At 38.8% G+C, this 16,165-nt stretch overlaps 1 pseudogene; it reads left to right on the plus strand.

Moving 5' to 3' along the window:
• Nucleotides 1-8,955: 8,955 nt before the first annotated feature.
• On the plus strand, nucleotides 8,956-9,890 carry LOC125120324 (olfactory receptor 1J1-like; annotated as a pseudogene).
• Nucleotides 9,891-16,165: the final 6,275 nt, after the last annotated feature.

Raw genomic sequence — 16,165 nt, forward strand, 5'->3', positions numbered from 1 at the left:
TTAATAACTCCACAAATAACAAATGTTAGAGAGGGTGTGGAGAAAAGGGAACCCTCTTGCACATTTGGTGGGAATGTAAGCTGGTACAGCCACTATGGAGAACAATATGGAGATACCTTAGAAATCTATACATAGAGCTACCATATGACCCACCAATCCCACTCTTGGACATAAATCCAGAAAAAAAAATTCCTTAAAAAAGACACATGCACCTGCATATTCATTACAGCACTATTCACAATAGCCAGGACATGGAAACAACTCAAAAGTCCATTGATAGATGGTTGGATTTGAAGATGTGCTATATATACACAATGGAATACTACTCAGCCATAAAAAAGAACAAAATAATGCCATTTACAGTAACATGGATGGAACTAGAGACCCTCATACTGAGTGAAGTAAGTCAGAAAGAGATAGTCAAATACCATATGATAACACATATCTTCAATCTAATATATGGCACAAAGGAACCTTTTCACATAAAAGAAAATCATTGACTTGGAGAATAGAATTCTGGTTTCCAAGGGAAGGGGCAGGGAGTAGGAGAATTTGGGAGCTTTGGGTTAATAGATGCAGATTGTTGCCTTTGGAATGGATTAGCAGTGAGAAACTGCTGTGCAGCACTGGGAAGTATGTCTAGTCACTTATGATGGAGCATGATAATGTGAGAAAAACAATGTATACATGTATTTGTAACTGGGTCACTATGCTGTACAGTAACAAAAATAATGTATTGGTGAATTAAAAAAAATCAAACAAAAATGTGGGTCTCTACATGCCTGATACTAACAGACAAAAATCCAGGGATAAATTAGACAAAGATCTTGCTTTCTCTCTCTCTGCACATGTATTTAGAAAGGTTGAGGGCCCAAAAGGCAGCAGAATACAAACAGTTTGCTAGCAGCAATAAGCATTTGCTTATTGGCTGCAAGTTATTTTTAGGAGAGGGACTCTTTCCTGAGGCTCAAGGAACTTGCCTTTTGATGGTTTCATACCTTGATGCTCAGGGTCCTATCTGAGTGGGTGGGGGTGAGAAGCAGAGCAATCAGACACAGCAATGGTGCCTATTAGGATTGGCTTCCTTCTGTTTCTTAACATTTGTCAATCCATAGACTTCTCTTTCTGGATCATCTCTTTCCTGTGAAATTCACAAAACTATACAATATTTTCATTATCTACAAAAGAAAGGCATGATTACATAAATATTAGGGTTGGGAAATTTTTTAATGTGTAAATGTCTCCACTCCCAACAACACAATACTTTAACATTTTGGAGCACAGCCTTCTAGGTTTTAAGAAAATATTCTATATTTTGGCAAATGGTCATAAACATGCAAATTTTCTATTCTGCCTTTCAAAAATAACATCAAAACTTTTCATAAACATTTTAATGGTGTTGAAATATTCCTGGGCTGTGTACTATAGCTGCCTTAACCCTCCCCTCATTGATGGAAACTAGGCTGTAACTACTCATTCTCTTTTAAAGTTATACCACAATGACATCTTTCCAAGTCTAGTTCTAATTGTAATTTTTTATAGTTGATTTACAATGTTCTGCCAATTTCCTCTGTATAGAAAAATTACCCAGTGATACATACATACATATATGTATATGTGTGTGTATACATATACATACATATACATATTATCCTCCATCCTGTTCCATCACAAGTGATTGGATATTGTTCCCTCTGCTATACAGCAGGAGCCCATTGATAATCCACTCCAAATTAATTCTAGTTCTTTTTTTTCTTTTTTCTTTTTATGGCTGCACCTGATACATATGGAAATTCCCAGGAAAGTGGATGAATTGGAGCTACAGCCGCTGGCTCATGCCACAGCCATAGCAAAGTTGGATCTGAATAGCATCTGTGACCTATGCCACAGCTAGTAAAAAGGTTAGATCCTTAACTCAATGAGCAGGGCCAGGGATGGAACATGCATCCGCACTTCAGGGACACAATATCAGGTTCTTAACCTACTGAACCACAACAGGAACTCCTCTAATAATTCTAATTCTAATTCTAATTATTCTAATTCTAAGGAAAGCGTTTTTCACTACTGAACAAAGGGTAGAAACTGTCCTATGTTGAAGCCAAGCCACCAAACTCCACTGGCTCATATTTCGTTACAGATTTTGGCACTTGGATCAGTTTTCTTCTCTACAAATTAACTATCAGCTTGGGTTCATGCAGCAAATGCATGCATGAACCACTCAACATGTGGCATATATATCCTCTGATCTGATCTCATCTTCAGTCATTCGACCTCCCTTGCCCTTTAGTCATCTATTCCCATGGTCATATTAGGAAGACTGAGATTGCTTTACCTATTAAATTTAAACTTTCAATATGCTCTTCTTGCTTTCCCCTCTACTCATCCATTACACAGAATCTTTGGCCTCATAAATTGATCCAGTCTCTGATCCTGTCCATTTCCCCAAAATTAGTTTTCCTCTCCACTACAGATCTCATGGTTTCTCACTCTCTGACCTATTGCCAAAGTCTTTACTCCAATGACCTCCACCCCACCCATCTAGCAAAACTTCCATGTTTGATCAATCCAACTCTTCACCTTCTATGCTTCCTTACTTTCCATTTATTCCTCTATCTGCTCTAGTCTAGAGTCTGTTCCCACCACTCACTGACATCGCTCCTGGTTACATCACCAAAATTCTCCTTATTACCAAATTCAGTAGATTGTTTTCATCCCTTAACCTTCTCCTTCCCTATGTTCCCATGGTCCCATGCTTTTTTATTTCCCTTCCATATCTCTCATTCTCTGATGCCCTTTGGGGATGATCTTTCTCTGTCATTTCCTTATTTGCCAGTGTTCTCTCTGCTCTGTGTTCATCTCTATTCACCTCTCTTTCTCTTTGGTCTTTCCTTTCTCTTTGGTCTTTCTTTCCCTCCTTTCTTCCCCTATTTTTCTTCTTTTTTCCACATTCATCCTCTTTTCTGAATATTTTTTATTCATCTCATTTCTTTTTACAATCTCATCCTCTTCTATAATGATGGGCCATGAATATCAATCTGGATCCAAAATATATTCCCCTACCTCCTGAATGTCTTCTTGTGAATGAGCCACAGGTACTTCTTAGTCAGTGTGTTAAAAACTTCTCAAATCTGTTTCTCCTAGGTCCCCTATCTTAGGAAATGGCACAAGCATACACTCAGCTGTTCAAGCCATAAATTTAGGGAAGTTTTTAATGCCCTCATTTTACAGGGTCCTATCACTGTTGGCTCACTCTAAAATTACCACATCCTTTAAATTCTGATTCTGAAGGAAACATAAATCCATAGAGTTCTCTCCACCTCCACTGCCTCAGACAGACTTCCACAATCTCTTACCTGAGCAACTGTGACCACTTCCAAACTGGTCTCCCTGCTGCTGGTCTTATATCCCATCCCTCCATTCTTGTCCTGCCAATATTCCCTCCACCTACAGCAAACACCTGCTCATTATCCTTTCTTCACTTATAGACATATGTTTTATCAAAACACTGTCATCTTTGAGAAAATCCTTCTAGAGTTCTCCCTTTCCTTTGGGAAAATGTGCAAATTGTTCAACATGCTCTTTGTGGTTCTGCACCATTTATTTCTGCTAGTTTCTTTGGCCTCATCCTGAACCTCTTCCCCTGTTGATGTGGACATTTCAGCTATTCTAATTTTCCTGATAACTGATTCTCAAATTTGTCATCTTTTCTCTTCTCCATTTGTTTTCCACTTCCTCTGTTTTTCTCCATCTCAAATGCTCTGTCTCTAGAATGCCCACATGATCTTTTATTGATTGGATTGTATTGGGTCTGTGCTTACTTGTGACTTCCTGAAACCTACTTTTCTTGAACCCTTATATTTGGATTTGATACCCCCTCCTCAGCACTCCCATACAACTCAGCACTCACCTTCATTACATCATTTGACACACACTGTCCTCTCTATTTTGCTTGCTAGATTGGGAGCTCTTTTAGAGAAAAAAAAGTGTTTTGAAATCTTTATTCACAGCACTTCACAAGATTCTTGGCACCCAGTAGTTAGAAAATATTTTTATGAATGAGTAAATAAATGAATTGTTTAAAAGAAGAATAAAATACTACTCTTTGATTTGATTCTGTGTCTTTATTTCTGCCAGTCTGAATGGAGTAGATTTCTTAAGGCTTCTCACACCCATTATTATGGTTAAATAATATATTTTGAGTCCTATTACCACTATCATTATGTGTCATAATTTTAAAAAAACCTGTTATGCACTCAGGTGTGTTTATAAGAAGAAAAAAATCTCTATTTCTGAGAAACAGAAGCCCAATTACTCCTGGCAATATACTTTTATTCCCCAGGGATGAATAGCAATTCTCCTCCCACTTCTGCACTGAATGTAGAAGGAAGAGGTCCACAGGATACAGAGCCCACTGCTGCAGGAGAGCCATTGTGATGCAATGGAACAGGGCTTTAGATGTGAAGTTAATGTGTTTTTGTTTGAAACCCCCTCCTTTGCCCATTTTCTTTTAAGCCACTCTCACTGCAATGAAATAGAAAAAAAATCTATCCACCACAAGAATGATTGGGTGCATTTAATGAGCTTATCAATGTGAACATTCTCTATATGAATCTGTGAGTAATGAGTCCTCATTTATATACCCATAGGAGTTGACTATATATAGTATCTGACAAAGGCACACCTCCACAGTGAATAGTTAAGGGAAGTTCATTTATCACTCCCAAATTGTCCCTCAACAGAATTTATTGATCTTGGTTCCCTAGGTCCAATGCTGGCTGATAAAAATGAATACGTTTGTAATTGCTTTGGATCTGGTTAAAAAGAGAGTGTACCACTTCCCCACTTCTGGGTTGAGCTTATAGCTTCTCCCCATTCTAGATCAGTCTTTTGGGGAAAAATGAAAAATTAGTTCATACCCAGGATCTAACAGGTTTTAAATTGATCACTCCTGAATTAGGTATGGAAAATGCTTTTAGAATTCACTCAGCAGTGAGTGTGTGTGTGTGTGTGTGTGTGTGTGTGTGCATGCACACGTGAAAATGGTCTATTACAAAATCTTGCAGAACATTAAAGTTCTGCCAAGTACTTTTATAACTGTTGTGACATCTCAAATAACTTAGGTAAATAATAATTATAATTCCTTGGGGTTTATGCTTTTCTCTTTAATAAGATGTTCTCTTTCACAGTTTTGCTGAGTATATGGCATGTATGTGAGCTGTGAACAAAATCTTCCAGGTTTAGGAAATCCTGTCCTGGAGCAGTGGAAATGAATCTGACTAGGAACCATGAGGTTGCAGGTTCAATCCCTGGCCTTGCGCAAGGGTTAAAGATCTGGCATTGCTGTGAGCTCTGGTGTAGGTTCCAGATGTGGCTCATATCTTGCATTGCTTTGCCTGTGGTGTAGGCTGGTGGCTACAGATCCAACTGGATCCATAGCCTGGGAACCTCCGTATGCCATGGGTATGGCCCCAAAAATACAAAAAAAAAATTTTAAACCTCCCAGGTTTATAAGTAATAAAATGATGATGATGATGATACAATCCGCATTGTTTTTGCAAATAGTTGTAAATGCACCTATATAAAATTTTCTATTATGTTTCTTCAAAAATTACATCAGAAACTTCATGAATTCATTTTACTAGCTATATGATGTTACTTCCAGTGGATGTGTATCATAATTGCCTTAACCTTTCACCTATTGATAGACATTAAGTAGACTTTGAAAACACTGACCAGGATTTTGTCTTGGAGCCCTGAGAAATTCATGTTACGAGCAGCTGTCTTTGTAAATCTAGTAGCTGGTCTCCTAGTCTCTCTAGTCACTTCTGATCATCTGATTAAGGACTGAGGCAATACATCCACCCAAAAGCTTTGGGGAAATGATGGACCCCATCTTCTTATCTTTAATGAGGAGCATATACCCAGATGACTCTCATCTGTTAAATCTTGCTCTAAGGGAATCAATGTATCATAGTGGTTAGAAACATGGGATTGAATGACCTGTCCATCATTTTCATGATGAGTGATCTCTAGCAAATTACTTTTGCTCTTAAGGCTTTGTCCCCAAAGGGTTAAGTGTGAATAATGCCTTTATTGTGGCACTGTTAGGCTGATATAAAGTACATATTACTGCAACTGGCCTATATTATTCACACAGTAAACATTATTAATGAATGATCATTATTATATTATTTCTATTGCTAGTGTTTGTATTACCTTCAATGCTCATAGCTTGAAACCACAAATTTTTCACTCATCCTCAAACTTCCTGATTTCCCCATTTTTTTTTTTTTGGCTGCACTTGAAGCATGTGGAAGTTCCCAGACTGAGATCAAACCCAAGATGCAGCTATGATCTATGTTACAGCTGTGGCAATACTGGATTTTAGACCCACTGTGCTGGGCCAGGGATCAAGCCTGAACCTCAGCAGAGACCCAAGCTACTTCAGAGAAAATGCCAGAGCCTTAAACTGATGTACTTCAGTAAGAACTCCTTCCTAAAATTCTTGAATGTTCTTAGGCAGCAAATACTATCTAACTTGAGGACATAGTTAATTAAGGCACAAAATATATTCAGATGAATGTAGTTTTTTAAGCCAGATAGACATGGGATCAAATCCTAGGGTCCCCACATACTACTGCTATAACATTGGGAAAGTCTTATCATGACCACCCAATACCATCATTTCTAAAATAAGGAGCAGAAGGTCTATGTTGAAAGGTTTTGGAAAGAAGTGAATAGTATTTGAAAAGCAAAAATTAGATGCTAAATCAGATTTTATTATGTGTGACAATTTCTAGCCATAGAGCAGTCATTCAGACAAATTGGAAAGATGGTACTTTTGTTATCAGTGTCTACAGCCTTGGATCTTATTCTGCCTGTAATCCCCAACCTGCTTCCATCCTCATTTTGACTGAAGTGGTCCATGTCCTTGCATGGCCATCCAAACCTGGTCCCTAAATATTGAACTCTTTCTAGCCACTCTACCTCCATGAGTTGGCCATAGGGCTCTCTCTCCCAGGAATATTTACTTTTAAACCTAATCTATAGTTGGGATCTCAAAGCTTTTTTCTCTTGCTGAAAGAATCCAGCTGCCTATTGGGGTTGGTGTTTTGGGTAGAGATATGGAAAAGTCAATGCTGATCTGAAAATCTCACTATACAGGCAAAATTCTGCATGTCCTTTCCAGGAAAAAAATGACCAAATATTCTAAAGAATCTTTAAAAATGAGATAGAGCATTCCATTTCTCACTTTCTACAATCTGTTATAGGATCAGAGCTTGGTCCAAGGTGCTGGAGTCTGTCCAGAAAGCCTTTGGCTTTAGACTAAGCAGCAAACCATCGTTCACCTGTTTCTGGGAGATCTAGTGGTAAAGAATTCATAAGACCTTAATTTGATATCAAGTTCTGACATCAGGAGATAGTTGGTTATGTTGCTGTATTCATTGTCATGAATTTCCACCTACTGGCTTAATTTAGTTTAATTTCTTTGTTTGTTTGTTTTGCTTTTTTATGGCTGCATTCATGGAATATGGAAGTTCCCAGGCAAAGGGTGGAATTGGAGCTGCAATGCCAGATCCAAGAAGTAACTGTAAGCTACACCACAGCTCATGGTAATGCTGTATCCTTAACCAGAATTGAATGAGGACAGGGATTGAACCAGAATCCTCATGGATACCAGTCAGGACATTACTGCTGAGCCACAATGGAAACTCCTGATAATACATTATTTGTTGTAAATAAAATAATTTTCTAATAAACTTTGATGTTGTACTGAATCTCCACATTCTTTACAAAAGATATAGACTAACAGTGTGTCATATGCATACTGTGGTATATGGTATGATTGGCCAATGGGGAGCTGTTGTATAGCACAGGTAACTCTACCTAAAGTTATGTGATGACCTATGTGGGAAAAGAATCTGAAAAAGAATGGATGTATGTATATGCGTAGCTGAATAACATTGTTGTACAGCAGAAATTATCACAATATTGTAGAGCAACTATACATCAATAAAACTTTTTAAATACTTCAAAAGATAAAAATAAATTAAATCAAAAATATATAGAAATTTTAAGATATATTGTTTTATATTAGGAAATAAATCTTTCATGGGCTACATTAGAGACTCTGAAAATATTAGAATTATTTTTAAAAGGGGTTAAATTTGGATTTTAGGTTGTAATTTCTTGAATGTGCAAACAAGTGACAGGGGCCTCAAGATTATTAAAATTAAACCTGGGTCTTGAACAAGACCTAATGTAAATTTTTTAAAGAGGTTGTCATGAAAAATTGAATTGGATGTGACATCTTCTATTTGATTCACAAATTTATATTGTGTGTGCATGAATCACTTTTGATAGACTCTGGGTGGGTCTACAACCAATGATCAAATTAGAAATAATCAAGGAATGTTGAGAGAAGCAGAGGATGCAGGATTTAATAGATCATTACACACAAAATTTTGAAGGGCAAAGAGATTTCTGATGTCAAAGAATTTATTTTGCTTACAGAAAACAAACTCTGGATGAAAATGCTTTGGTCCAAATCCCAGTTTCTCTTCTCACATCAGTGACTATGAGACTGCCTGACTCAGCTATCCCATCCAGAAAGTAGAATTAATAACCGTACCTACCTAGCTTATATTCTTCAGATGTTCATATAATTTAATACATTCAAGCTATTAGCATAATATATAAGGACAGCATTTAATAAGCATTAATGTTTAGCATTGTCATTTGCAGAGATTGACACTAGACTAAGAAAGAAACCTACACTTTTTCTTCATTTATCCAGCAAAATACAGTAAATGTATGAAAATATGAATGAAGACCTTCCATAAATCAAGAGAACATCTCTATTATACTATGCTACACTGACCACTTTTCTATCCCAAGACACCCCACTCTTCCCTTCAACTTTCTCTATTAGTCCCCTCAAACTGATGTACCAGCATGAGGAGGGAGAACCAGAGCCACATGTCTGATTTCCTCCTCCTGGGGCTCCCCATTCAGCCAGAACAGCAGGGCATGCACTTTGCCCTCTTCCTGGGCATGTACCTGACCACGGTGCTGGGGAACCTGCTCATCATCCTGCTCATCCAGGTGGACCCTCACCTCCACACCCCCATGTACTTCTTCCTCAGCCACTTGGCCCTCACAGACATCTCCTTTTCATCTGTCACTGTCCCTAAGATGCTGATGAACATGTAGACTCAGGATCAACCCATTCCTTATTCCAGGTGCATTTCACAGACTTACTGTTTCATACTCTTTGCTGATTTGGACAGTTTCCTGATCACGTCAATGGCCTATGATATGTATGTGGACATCTGTCACCTTCTGCACTATGCCACCAACATGAGTCAGAGTATGTGTGTCACACTGGTGGTTGGGTCCTGGGTCACTGTTTGTGCTTGTGCTCTTTTGCACACCCTTCTTCTAGCCCAACTCTCCTTCTGGCTGACAACACCACTCCCCACTTCTTCTGGGACCTTGCTGCCCTGCTCAGATTGTTCTGCTCAGACACATCCCTCAAACAATAAGTAATCTTCACTGTGGGATTAAGAGAATCATGCTTCCATTCTTATGTATCCTGGTTTATTATGGCCATATTGGGGTCACCATCCTCTGGGTTCCCTCTACCAAGGGCATCTGCAAAGCCTTGTCCATGTGTGGATCACATCTCTCGGTAGTGACTCTCTTCTATGGGGAAATTATTGGTCTATATTTTCTTCCCTCATCCAACACCACCAATGACAGTAACATAATTGCTTCACTGATGTACACAGTGGTCAGGCCTGAATCCCTTCATTAACAGCCTGAGAAATAAAGACATGAAAGGGGCCTGGAGAAAACTCTGGAGTAAGAAAACCTATTCTTCCAATTGATGCTTAACCTTTCTTTTAAAACATCCCTGTGATTTTATTTCTTCATTTACATGTAAATACAAATTATTGAAAATATAGCTCACTTGTCTTCTTTCCTCAGCTGCCACTCAGAAATCTCTCCTACTCTTATTCTTAAACCTGTTAGTCCTATATGTGTCATAGGACTCAATTTGCCCTTTTCTTAGGAAACAGGGATTTTGAAATACTTTGAGGATGCTATGTCCCCTTGGCTGGTATCATTAAATGGAAGTTGCCAGGGCTAGCCTTCCCCAAAACTTTAAAGTTCTATAAAATCTGTCTGGACTTTCACATCTCCATTTCTGAAGCATTTTCCATTTCAGTGAGAATGTGGCTTCTCCCTGAACCCAGGCACCCAGGCATCAAGGGACCCTGAGTCCTGCCAGAACTTGCAGGGAATACATACTAAATTTTACTCTCCTTACATGAAAATTGATTGCTTTCTTGTCCTTCAGGAATACAGATCCCATTTCCTTTCTCCCCCAATTCTTGTAGATATTCAACAACAACAATAAAAAAAAATGTCATCTCCACTGACTCAGGTACTACAAAAGAGCTTATTTTTATTTTTTTTAAGTTGTTTTGTCTTTTTAGGGCCACACCCACAGCATATGGAGTTTCCCAGGCTAGGGGTCTAATTGGAGCTACAGCTGCTGGTCTACAACACAGCCACAGCAATGCAGGATCCAAGCCATGTCTGCAACATACACTGCAGCTCACAGCAATGCTGAATACTTAACCCACTGGTGAGGCCAGAGATCAAACCCATAATCTCAAGTTCTACACAGATTTGTTTTTTCCCTGCTATGATGGGAAAGCCTACAATGGTTAATTTTATATGTCAATTTTGCTAGCTACAGCACCCAGATATTTGGTCAAGCACATGTCTAGTTATTTCCATGAAGCTATCTTTATGGGTGAGATTAACATTGCAATCAGAACACTCTCAATAAAGAAGACTGTGCTCATAATGAGAGTGAGACTTATCCAATCAGTTGAGGACCTTAAGAAAAAGAATGACCTCTCACAAAGAAGAGAAAATCCTGTCAGCAGCCTGCCTTCAGACTCAAACTGCATATTTTCCCTGAGTTTCCAGGCTGCCAAACTACCCTGCAGACTATACTTCCCATTTTCCACAATTACATTATGCATCTCTTTAAAATAAATCTCTCTCTCTCCTTTTTTTTTTCTTCTTTTTTGGCTGCCTTGTGGCATATGGTAGTTCCTGGACTAGGGCTCAGATCAGAGCCTTAGTAACCACCTAAGCCACTGCTGTGGAAATTCCACCCTTTAACCCAATGCAAAGATGCCACCAATCCCATAATGCCACAAAAGGTACACTATAAATCTTCCTTATACACACACACCCTATTGATTCCACTTCTCCAGAGAATCTTTACTAATACACCTACTGTGATCTTAAGTGCCCTAAATATCTGGTCCTCTGATATCTCTGAACTAATCACCCACAACCCCTCCCCCACTTAGTTCTGGCCAGGTACAGAGGTTCCACTAATGTAAGTGTTTGTAGGTGCTGATGTCCATGCTTTTGCCCAGGCAGCCACATGGATTACTGCCCTGTCCTCACTAACGTCTTTGGATATTACCTTCCCAATGAGCTCTACCTAGACCATACGGTGTGAAGTTATGAAGCCCACCATAGCACACTTGCTCCCCCACCATTCTTTTGACTTTACTTTTTTAGGACTACACACACAGCATAGAGAAATTCCTGGGCTAGGGGTCAATTATGAACTGTAGCTCCCTGCCTATACGACAGCCACAGCAATGTGGGATTTGAGCCACAACTGAGACCTATACTGCAGCTCATGGTAATGCTGGATCCTTAACCCACTAAGCAAGGCCAGAGATCAAATCCATGTCCTCATGGATATTAGTCAGGTTTGTTACAGCTGAGCCAAATGGGAACTCCTTGCTTTCCCTTTTTTATGCCTCCTATATTCACAGATGTTTTTACCTACAAAAACTTAAAAAATATTTATCTCAGGCATAGAAACTCATCTTTAGCCTAGTAAAGAAATGATGACAATTTTAAGACGGGATTAAGGTGGCAGAATAAAAGGACTGGAGCTCAACTTCTTTCATAAAAACAACAAAATTACAACCAAATGCTGAGCAACCTTCAACCAAATGGACTGGAAACTTTCAAAAATATATCCTACTCCAGAAGACAAAGAGGAGGCCACATCAAGAGGTAGGAGGGGTGATTATGTGATATAAGCAACCCCAAACCCTCAGGGGGGAAGTCACACAGACTGGAAAGTAACTGCATCAGAGAGACTCACCTACAGGAGTGAGAGTTCTGAGCCCCACATCAAATCCCCATGCCTGGAGATCTGGCATTGGGAGAAAAATCCCCAGAGCATCTGGCATTTAAGGCCAGTGGGGCTTATGCACAGGAGCTCCACATGACTGGGGGAAATGGAGACTCCATTCTTGAAAAGCATACACAGACTTTCATGTGCACTGGATCCCAGGGCAAAGCAAAGTCTCCATAGGTATCTGGGTTGGACCTGAGTGCACTTCTGGAAAAACAGGCACTGGCTATGCCTTGTTGTAGGGAAAAGGCATTGAAGGAAAAACCCTTGGGAATTTTCATCAGTGTGTGTTTCTTTGAAGGTGTCCATTTTGGGAAAACCTGGCCCCACCCATCAGCACTTAGAATCTCTAGGGCAAACAATAATCCAGGTGGGATCACAGCCACACCCATCAGTAAATAGGCTGCCTAAAGATCACTACAGACACAGAGCAGCCTCTAATTTCACCCAAAGACAAACCCCCACCCACCAGAGGTATAGGTATCAGTCCCAGGTACCATCAGGCAGGCACCAGTACCTACCATCAGGAAGCCTACAGAAATATCCCATACCACCTTCAGCCACAAGGGGGCCAGACACCAGAAGTAAGAGAGGATACAACTCTATTGTCTGCAAAAAGTCACCACACCTAAAACTGATAAAAATGAAAAGACAGAGAACTAAACTCAGATAAGGGAGAAAGAAAAAAAAAAAAACAGAAAAACAGGTAAGTGATCAGGAGACACTTGGCCTCCAGGAAAAAGACTTGAGAATGTTGCTGCTGAAGATGATGCAAGACATTGGAAATAAACTGGAGGCAAAGACTGATCATGTACAAGAAACACTGAGCAAAGAAATACAAGATTTAAAACTTAAGCAAGAAGAGGTGCAAAATACAATAACTGAAATAAAAAATTCATTAGAAGCAGCCAACAACAGAATACAGGAGACAGAAGAATGAATAAACGAGGTGGAAGACAGACTAGTGGAAATCACTGATGCAGAACAGAAAAGAGAAAAAAAGATTGAAAAGAAATGAAGAGTGTCTCAGAGAACTCTGGGACAAAGTTAAACACACCAACATCCGTATTACTGGGGAGCCAGAAGGAGAAGAGAGTGAGAAAAGGACAGAAAAATTATTTGAAGATATAATAGCTGAAAACATCCCTAACATGGGAAAGGAATCACTCACTCAAATCCAGGAAGCACAATGAGTACGATATAAAATAAACCAAAGGAGGAATGCTCTGAGACACATACTAATCAAACTGACCAAAATTAAAGACAAAGAGAAAATATTGTAAGCAGCTAGAGAAAAGAAACAAATAACATACAAGGGAACCCCATTAAGGTTGTCAGCAGATTTTTCAGCAGAAACTCTACAGGCCAGAAGGGAGTGTCACATATATTTAAAGTAATGAAAGGAAAATACCTCCCACCAAGATTATTTACCCAGCAAGGATTTCATTCAGATTCAAAGGAGAAATCAAAAGCTTCACAGACAAGCAAAAGTTAAGAGGATTCAGCAAAGCTAAACCAGCTTTATGGCAAATACTAAAGGAACTTCTCTAGGAAGAAAAGAAAAGGCCACATCAGAAACAAAAATACAAGTGACAAGGCTCACCAGTAAAGACATATATACTGTAAAGATATGAAATCATCTATGCACAATTATGCTACCAAATCATTTTATTCCTAATACTGTTTCTTCAAAATAACTTTTTCACTTTAATTTTTAAAAGTTTGATATTTCCAATGATAATCTAGTAAAGGGAATTTGCAAATTTTGTTGGGGTGATAGAGATAAGCCTTCCTGATGCACAAAGCAAGTGCCTCAAACATAAAACCTCCCTTTGAGTGAGGTTCCATGACTGGTAGGAAATAGAAGCAAATTCCTTTGTAAATAGAGCAGCAAGAGTAACTCTTGGGAGAGGGGTGTCACACTTCAGAATGTGAGTTTATGGCCAATAAGAACCTCAAAGCCCTTTTTTTCCTTTTTTCCGCATATTGGAATCTTGTACTATTTTATCCAAAGCCACTTAACTCCAGACACAGAGAACATAGCCCACCCAAAGCATGGTAGGGGTGTGTGTGAAGTCTGTTTGCTAATGATCACATTTTATGACTTTCCAGAGAGAAAAAGAACAATTTAAAAACAGTGAAACCTGTAGATACCACCTTAACCCAGTGATCAAAGTTACCATCCCAGGTAATTAAACAACCTGACATCATGTCCTCCTGATAGGATGCACTGAGAAGGAACCAATATCTCTTCCATGAGATTCCTGCCCCAAATGTATAACCTGAGTTTAATCATGAGGAAACAGCCAAGTGGCTCAAATTGAAGAACAATGTTGAAAAAAAAAATTGGGTTGTGCTCTTTAACAATGTCAAGTTCATAAAGAAAGGCTGAAGAACCATTCCAACTTAATGGAGACTAAGGAGGTAAGGCAACTAAATGCAATGTGGGACCCAGAGATGGATCATAGATGAGGAAAAAATGCTACAGAGGATCTCATTGGGACAATAGGCAAAACTGCACACAGCCTATAAATTAAGTAACAATATTGCTTCAAAGATAACATTCTGATTTCTTTTTTTTTTCTTTTTGCTATTTCTTGGGCCACTCCCACGGCATATGGAGGTTCCCAGGCTAGGGGTCTAATTGGAACTGTAGCCACCAGCCTACTCCAGAGCCACAGCAACGCAGGATCTGAGCCGCGTCTGCAACCTACACCACAGCTCACGGCAACGCCGGATCGTTAACCCACTGAGCAAGGGCAGGGACCGAACCTGCAACCTCATGGTTCCTAGTCAGATTCGTTAACCACTGCGCCACGACGGGAACGCCCCCTGATTTTCACAACTGTACTGTGGTTATACAAAAGAATGTCTTCAGTCCTAGGGATAAAGGGTCATGATGTCTTCAACTTACTCTCAAGTGGTTCTGGGAAAATTGTGTGTGTGTGTGTGTGTGTGTGTGTGTGTGTGTGTGTGTGTGTGTGTGTGTGTGTGGAGACTGTGTGAGAATGAGTGGGGGATGGGAATGATAAAGCAAGTATGGCTAAATGCTAACAGGCTGAAAGGTGTGCAAGAGCTCTTTGCTCTAGTCTTGTAGTTCCTCTGTAGGGTTGAAACAACTTCAAAATAAAAAAGCTTTAAAAATTTAAAATAAAGGAATGTGCTTGAGGAATCAGTAAAAATTATTAATTGTATTATATCTGGGTAGTTAGATACTTGTCTTTCTGTAAGATGTAATGGGAAGTACACATAAAGAATGTCTGGGTATTATACCTGAAACTTATGTAACACTCTAAATCAACCATGCCTCAATAAAAAAAAAAAGTAAATAAAATAAAATAAAAAATAACTACTGTGTACTAAAAAAGAAATGATGACAATGTTAAAAATAAGTAAAGTTTCTGGTGTCTTGGAAGGTTAAAACCATCTGTGAAAAAAAGGAGCATTATGAGCTGGATTCAGACTGTTGCAATATAAACTCTATATGGGGATACAGTTTTTTAAACATGTATTCTCAGAATATAGAAAATTGCCTGGCACATAGTAGTCATGCAATAGATATTTTATAGTGCATAAATTTTAAATGCATGCATTTAGCTTTTTCATACTAGAAGTGATATCTCTGGAGAAAAGACCCCACCCATTTCCAAGACTAAAATTAATCCAATAGCTGTGCTCCCCTTTTGTCAAAAGCACAATCCAATTAAAGTTTATTTAGGTTTAGCAAATGAACAAAAGTTCTTTATTAATTTGATACTGCATTAAGATAAGATTTTTGGTCTTTACTAAAACTAAACATTAGAATCTTAACTGAATGTTTGTAGCTTTGGAAGGTGAGAAGCTGAGATATGTAAGAAAATTAATGCATATCAATGGATGAATGATAGAGAAGATGTGGTACATATATTTAATAGAACA

Source organism: Phacochoerus africanus, chromosome 2 (genome assembly GCF_016906955.1).
Source record: "Phacochoerus africanus isolate WHEZ1 chromosome 2, ROS_Pafr_v1, whole genome shotgun sequence".
Taxonomy (NCBI): domain Eukaryota; kingdom Metazoa; phylum Chordata; class Mammalia; order Artiodactyla; family Suidae; genus Phacochoerus; species Phacochoerus africanus.